Source organism: Lytechinus pictus, unplaced genomic scaffold (assembly GCF_037042905.1).
Source record: "Lytechinus pictus isolate F3 Inbred unplaced genomic scaffold, Lp3.0 scaffold_19, whole genome shotgun sequence".
Taxonomy (NCBI): domain Eukaryota; kingdom Metazoa; phylum Echinodermata; class Echinoidea; order Temnopleuroida; family Toxopneustidae; genus Lytechinus; species Lytechinus pictus.
The window spans coordinates 16,718,807-16,725,880 of NW_026974140.1; the positions used below are offsets into that span (position 1 = coordinate 16,718,807).

General features: G+C 37.9%; 1 protein-coding gene across 1 annotated transcript in view; it reads right to left on the reverse strand.

The window, feature by feature from the left end:
- The window catches only part of LOC129260425 (lysosome membrane protein 2-like), a 29,622-nt gene extending 24,438 nt beyond the window's left edge, over window positions 1-5,184 (reverse strand). The window contains exon 1 of the mRNA XM_064114249.1: window positions 5,049-5,184. The gene's annotated coding sequence lies outside the window, so the exon portion shown is untranslated. The remainder of the gene's footprint in view (window positions 1-5,048) is intronic.
- Between the last annotated feature and the right edge of the window lie 1,890 nt (window positions 5,185-7,074).

Here is a 7,074-nt window from a genome sequence, read left to right on the forward strand (position 1 = left end):
AGCTTTTTTTCAACTTTAGTATTGTATACATGTATGGGTTCTTTTTTGACATATGAAAATTACCATTCCTTTTGTACTTTGTATGGTATAATTAATACAAGTGTGCTATTTTTTGATGTACTTAATTGTTTCACCAATTCCTCATGTATTTTATTGTTTCAACAATTTGTTATAACGCAGGTCCAAGCTATTTGACTTGTGATGTACAGGACATTTAGAGACTTTAAAGTTGTATAACATAAAAAATAAATGCACAATAGAGAATCTTTTATGGATTTTGGAAGGCCAGTTGTGCCCTCTTTATTCAGTAAAAAAAATAGTGATCTACAATTCCATTAACGATGTAATATTTTAATTAATATGTGCTGAGACGTACGGGACCAGACAAAAGCTGATTTTTTTTTTGAAAAAAAAATTGTCATTAAAACTCTGTGAATTGAAATAAGCTGGAAATCTCTCATTATCATGTTTTCATCTTGTATCAAGTTTCATTAGCCATGAATGAAATGATAGAACTCATTGTTGTTATTATGTAATAGCTCAAAATATAAACATGGATCCGCGCTGTGACGTACGGGGCAATTGCCCATGTGTAAAACGAATGGGGAAAGTGGAATTTCATCAAAATTTATAATTAACTGGATGTAAACCAAAGTAAGTAAGTTTTACATGGATTATTATGATTGATATATATTTCTATTATAGTTAGGGACAGTGATTTTCCGCGATCGCGGAAAACGGACGGAATTCACGGAAAGGGCCTTTTTAAACGGAAAGTGGCATTTCAAACGGAAAATCACGGAAAACGTATTTTCCCTCAAAATACACAGAATAGCAACAGAAATTACTCCAAAATCACAACAAAATGAGAATATTAAATGGCCACAAAACCCCAGAAAACACGATCTCACTTCGCTACTATCATGACAATTCACACATCGTGACTGCACTCGACATCAGCACACTCGATTGTACCCCGCACCGTACCCGTACCCGGCCGGCCGGGTTGGGCTTCACATCCACACATATCGTTCAACTACACGGTCGTGTGTTGCTGCCCTCTACGTTTGAAGAATTAACAGCACGATATCGTGGTCTTAAAATCCAAGATGGCGGATTGGCAAAAGCTGTTGACTGATGATAACGATGTCCAAAAAACCCCAAAATTATCGATGAAATATCATTTCACAATGAAATAATGTGAAAGGTGAGGATGTATGCATGCCAAATGGGTTCGTAAAAATATTTTATGCACCCGCATAGATCCGATTAGAACGGATTCTATTGTGTTGTTGGTACAGTAGCAGATACAAATTTTGACCAGTGCGATTTTGCTATTCAATTTGTAAACGGAATTGTCACTTTTCCGTGTGTACAAAGTCTATGGGGAAACGGAATTTCCGTTTTCTTACATGCAGAAACGGAATTTGAGATTTTCTGAAACGGAAAAGGCAATTTTTTGAAACGGAAAATCACTGTCCCTATATAGTATATGATGAAACAAAACATAACAAACACTTTATGACCTTATAATTATGAAAGATTTAATAAATAACATAAGACATATGAAACAAGTATGCTAATTTATGCACCTTTGTTATTTATTACAAATCATAACTTTATTATCAACCTTTTACCAATATTCAACCACTGATATAATATCATTTATCTCAATTTACTTTATCTTTGCTTCTAATTGGAAAATAACCCTAATTAGAATTACATAGGAATCCTATGTATAAAGTATGGTGTGTCCCGTACGTCACACATTTGTCCCGTACGTCACAAAGCTTAATTAGCTGATATAATAACATGAAATTAATTCAGTAAATTCACTTCAATTTTTGGATGTATAGTAATACAAATTAGAACTCTTCAAAGTGTGAAGAACAATATAGATAAAAATTATTATTTCACAAATACTAAAATTTAATACGTGATTACAAATAATTAGTAGTATATACTAATTATTTGTAATCACGTATTAAATTTTAGTATTTGTGAAAAAATAATTTTTATCTAACTTGTTCTTCAAAACGGCATCGCTAGTCGGATGTACGTCATCACGAAGCGGCTCAAGGGTCAGGCCTATTGTCTTTGCTTTGTTGACAAACGGATCGAGGGATCTACGGGAGAGCGGGTCTGGTAAGAAACGTCTAATTTTTACCATTTTATAGTGAAATAATTTGTATCCCTTTATACACATTAGGCGCCTAAAGGTTCATAGATATATAAAATTCAACCCTACAAACCGATTTCACCCTCTAACTATGGATTTCCTAGGGAAATCCATCTTTGTGTACATGTGTCTCTTATACATAGACCCTATGTGGCCGGCGGTTCAAGACTCCATGAGTCCGACCCACCCATGGGTACATTACCGCCACCGTGCACAGGATAACCACTGGCACGGCACTTGCAAAAAGTTTATGCCTTTTATTTCTATGTTGAAATTAGAAATAGAGTATAAATCAAGTAAGCTTTGGATATGAAACTTAGCAAACGATATGAAGCCAATTTCAATTCCTCTCTGTCTTTCTGGTACTTTATATCGATGATTTTTCTTGATGTCGAAGCAGGCATGGGGCCAATTCGCTGGTTTTCTCTATACGCACAGAGAGGGCGCGCGATATTATTTAATAAACTTGCTTGTTTACGTCAGATCAGCTGTACTGCTGGTTGCGTTCTAGGCGCTCCGCATTTTTTCGCTGTTCAGCGTTATTTTATGATGTAGCGCCATCAGCGATTATACGTGAGATGCAACCTGTTGATTTTTTGGGTACAATTTCCTATTATGCGCCGGCGACTTGAATCTAGACTGTTCAATAGGAAAAATTCGCATTTCGATTGTTGTTTGCGTGATTTCCACCGCAGTATTAAGGATCGGAGGGAGTATCTTGGCTGAGCTTTGGAGGTAAGCGTTTAATATCCCTTTTTATAAATACGTGCTAGCACTTTTTTAAAATTAATTCAATTATAAGATTTAGATGAATAAATTTAGTATATTGCAGTAGAGGCGCACGGCCAATATTGGAGACTGTCTCCAATGTGGGAGATTATCTCCAGTATCAGAGACTTTTGTAAAGAATTTGGGTATCCAATTTCAGATACAGTCTCCAGTTTTGGAGTCCTATTTCCTTTGTTTACATTTGCTGCAAAAGGATTACCTTGGCGGCAAATAAAAATGTGATAAGCAGATTCCTCATGAAAAATTACCCCTTTTCACCGTCTACTTTAAATATTCACCGTCTACTTTTGTTTTGATAAGGATTTTTGTTGTCAATCACACACAAAACAAATGGGCTTCTGACCTCAGTGAGACAAAATGTTGGGTGGAAAAAATCATGCTTTTGTTGGTGTTGTTTCTTTTGTCCTTTTGCAAAGCAAGTCTCCAATGTGGGAGATTGTCTCCCCTATTGGAGAGAGTCTCCCATATTGGCCATGCGCCTCTACTGTATTGTGAAGATTTTGGTGTGTGTCATTCTCTCACATTCGTGTGATGAATGAAAACGTCAAAATTCATTATGAAATGACATGCGTTGTGCGAGGTTAGTACAACTAACCTCGCATGCTTGTGTGAGTGGAGTCCGACCTAGTCTTGAGGACGCAATGATGATGACTTTTTAAATAATGATATATACTTCTTCATCATTGACGTCTTGACACTCTTCCCCCAGTCGCATAAGAGAAGGACCATAATAAAGATGGATTTCCCTCGGAAATCCATCTTTAGAAACAAAAATCACTTTAATTGTATTGATTTCATTAATTTTCACACCTTCCTACGCCTAATGCGTAGGAAGGTTTTAAAAATTATAACATGAAAATGTGAAAAATTTAAGGTTTCTTACCTAACTGATGCTGAGTAAACCCCTCGATCCACATGTAAACAACGTAAGTACAATAGCGTCGACCCTTGAACCGCTTATGTATGACGTACTTCTGGCTAGCGATGCCGTTCTGATGAATAATTTATAGAAAAAAAAATTATTTCGCAAATGTTAAAATTTATCACGTAATTAAAAATAATTGGTATGAAACTGACAATTATTTTTAATTTACGTGATACATTTTAACATTTGCGAAATAATTTTTTTTTCTATAAATTATTCATCAGAACGGCATCGCTAGCCGGAAGTACGTCATACATAAGCGGTTCAAGGGTCGACGCTATTGTACTTACGTTGTTTACATGTGGATCGAGGGGTTTACTCAGCATCAGTTAGGTAAGAAACCTTAAATTTTTCACATTTTCATGTTATAATTTTTAAAACCTTCCTACGCATTAGGCGTAGGAAGGTGTGAAAATTAATGAAATCAATACAATTAAAGTGATTTTTGTTTCTAAAGATGGATTTCCGAGGGAAATCCATCTTTATTATGGTCCTTCTCTTATGCGACTGGGGGAAGAGTGTCAAGACGTCAATGATGAAGAAGTATATATCATTATTTAAAAAGTCATCATCATTGCGTCCTCAAGACTAAGTCCGACCATGATGAAGAACTTGAAGTAGGCCTATAATCGGCTATATCATGTCAAAATATTTAAAAAACATCATCATGACATGGAGTCCTCAAGACTAGCACGAACTTCGCTCGAGGTAATCATTCGGTAAGTTTCGTAGAAGGACTTGATTCTGTAAATCCTCTTATTAAATATGCGTGAGTTTGTTGCAATTTTGCATGCGCCGTGCCTTCAATTTTCCTGTACACGGCGGCAGTACCGGGTATGCAGTAATGCACACACCCATGGCCTGGCCCTGGGTGCAGTCCAGCAAGCTTGGCTTCGGTGATGTGCGCCGCGAGGCACCGCACCAGCCGCCGCGCTCGCGGTGGAGGGGGTCGGTCGGGAGCACCGTTCCAGAGACTGAACGGCACTGGTGCTGGCTTTTCCCCGTGTTTTATTTAAAACAAAAAGGCAAGGCCCTGTAACTGAAAAATCAATCCAAAACTTATTATTAAGACAATCAATTACAGAAGTGGTCTACTTAACTGTTACTTAGTTAATTTACACCCTAACGTTAGTTTAAAAGTTTAATTCAGCTTACCAGCTTCGATCGTCGCCCGTGAAATGTGGTGAAGTAATACTCAGCTAGCTAGCTCAGCTCATCTCAGTGAATGAACTCACTTAGAGCTGAGGGCGTCAACACATTTGATTTTGATCTCGAGTTTATGGCGTGGCCGTGCGCGACGAGTAAAAAAAAAGAAAAAAAGGGTTATACCCGGCCCTATCTGAGAACTTTCAATTTTACAAAATAGCTATTGATAAACAGGTATGCTAAGCTTCCAGGCCAGGGGCCCGTTGCAGAAAGAGTTCAATCGCAACTCTAAAAATCATGCCCAACTTGATTTTCAACCAATCAACAGCGCGCATTTGGGACTTGCGATTGATTTTTTGGCTTGCGTACGTTACGTTTAAGGACGTTCCACAGTTAAAGTGAAATCCATGTCATTTTCACCAAACTTTGCTCATAGATACTTTAGAACCTTAATATTCGAAATATGCAAAAATTAACATAGGTCCATGTGCTTGATTTTTTGCTATAGAGCTTCAAAGTTCACCCAAATTGATATTCTTAAGAAATGCGCATTCAAACGAATTTGGCATTTTTAGACCGCCCAAGATTACTACAATGAGTTTAAACCTCTATTACTCAGTCAAAATACATGAAAAAGTCATCAAATTTCGCAAGAGAGTTAATAATTGTATCATTAGAATAGAGAATCTATTTATAGTGCTATTTGTTTGCAATTTTAAGTTTAACAGCACTGCCAGTTCTTAAAAATGGCGTAAAAGATAACAAAATCCCAATCTAAAAAATGTGAAATTTCAGTAACAAACTACAAACGTACAATATATGCTGCACTTTTTCAAAATCCATGTCATTTTCACCAAAATTTGCAGAGTTGTAGAGGAAGGTATACCTAAGAGGTACAAACATTAAAAAATAGGGGTTCATGTGCTTGTTTTTAAACTATCAGCATTTTTATTAGAGCAAATGTGCTTTTTAAAACACCAAAAATGCGCCGAATGCTTTGTATCTATGTGAAGAAAAATCAAAACCACTCTACCATTTATTCAAACTCGGGGTAATATTCGTGATTCATGGCAGCATGCACTGCAGAGTAAAGTATTTTGAAATTGTAGAGAAATTTTTTTGAATGGTCCATGGAATAATTCAATTTTTTAGTTTCATGAAATAACACATAGGATCTGCAGTTAAAGTGCAGAAGATGAGAAAAATCAGCTCAAACCTGCAGCTAATTAATCACCTGTTCATTCATTGTGACGTCAGCGCACAGAGTGTAAACCAACTATGCGCAGATCATAATGCGCACAAACATAACTGTGGAACGTCCTTAAACGCAACTCTTTCTGCAACGGGCCCCAGGGCCTCCTATGCTATGAAAAAAAAATTATATTCAATCGAAGTTGTTTGTTTGTTTGTCTTGTGAGACACAACTGGCAAATGTCTGTTGCTAACATATATTTATATCCTATGACCTTGTTGAATCGTACAGGTAAAAAGCAAGTTGATATGATAATTTGACAAGGTCCCACATAACCGTCTAATCCTGAAGTTGAGACATTATGGGATCCAAGATCGCAACCACAAGTCGATACAGTACAGAGTTTCTAAACTGATCGTGAGCAGTCGGGGTAGTTCTTGAAGGCGTCACATCTAAAGCATGTATCGTTGCATCGGGCGTCCCCCAGTGGACTGTCCTCAGGCTCGGCCCCGGGGGGGGGGGGGCACTCGACCAAAAAAGTAGTAGGTATGTGCCCGGGTATGTGCCGCTTATGGCGAGACAAAAAACGGGGGCCTTGCATGGAGCGGGCTTATTGTAAAAAGGAGGGTCCTCGGAACGGGCTTCGGAACTACAAATGTTTGTGAAAACGGGGGTCCTTGGAACGGTTCGCCTGCATATGAGTGCGTATGCATCGATCGATCACTATGGGACGTGCATGCAGCTAGCCCGGCGGCACAGGCGCTAGCGCAGAGGCGATGGTCGGACAGAGCTCTGCGGCCGCTTTTCACCAAAATTGCGGCTTATTGTAGCTGCAGATCAATG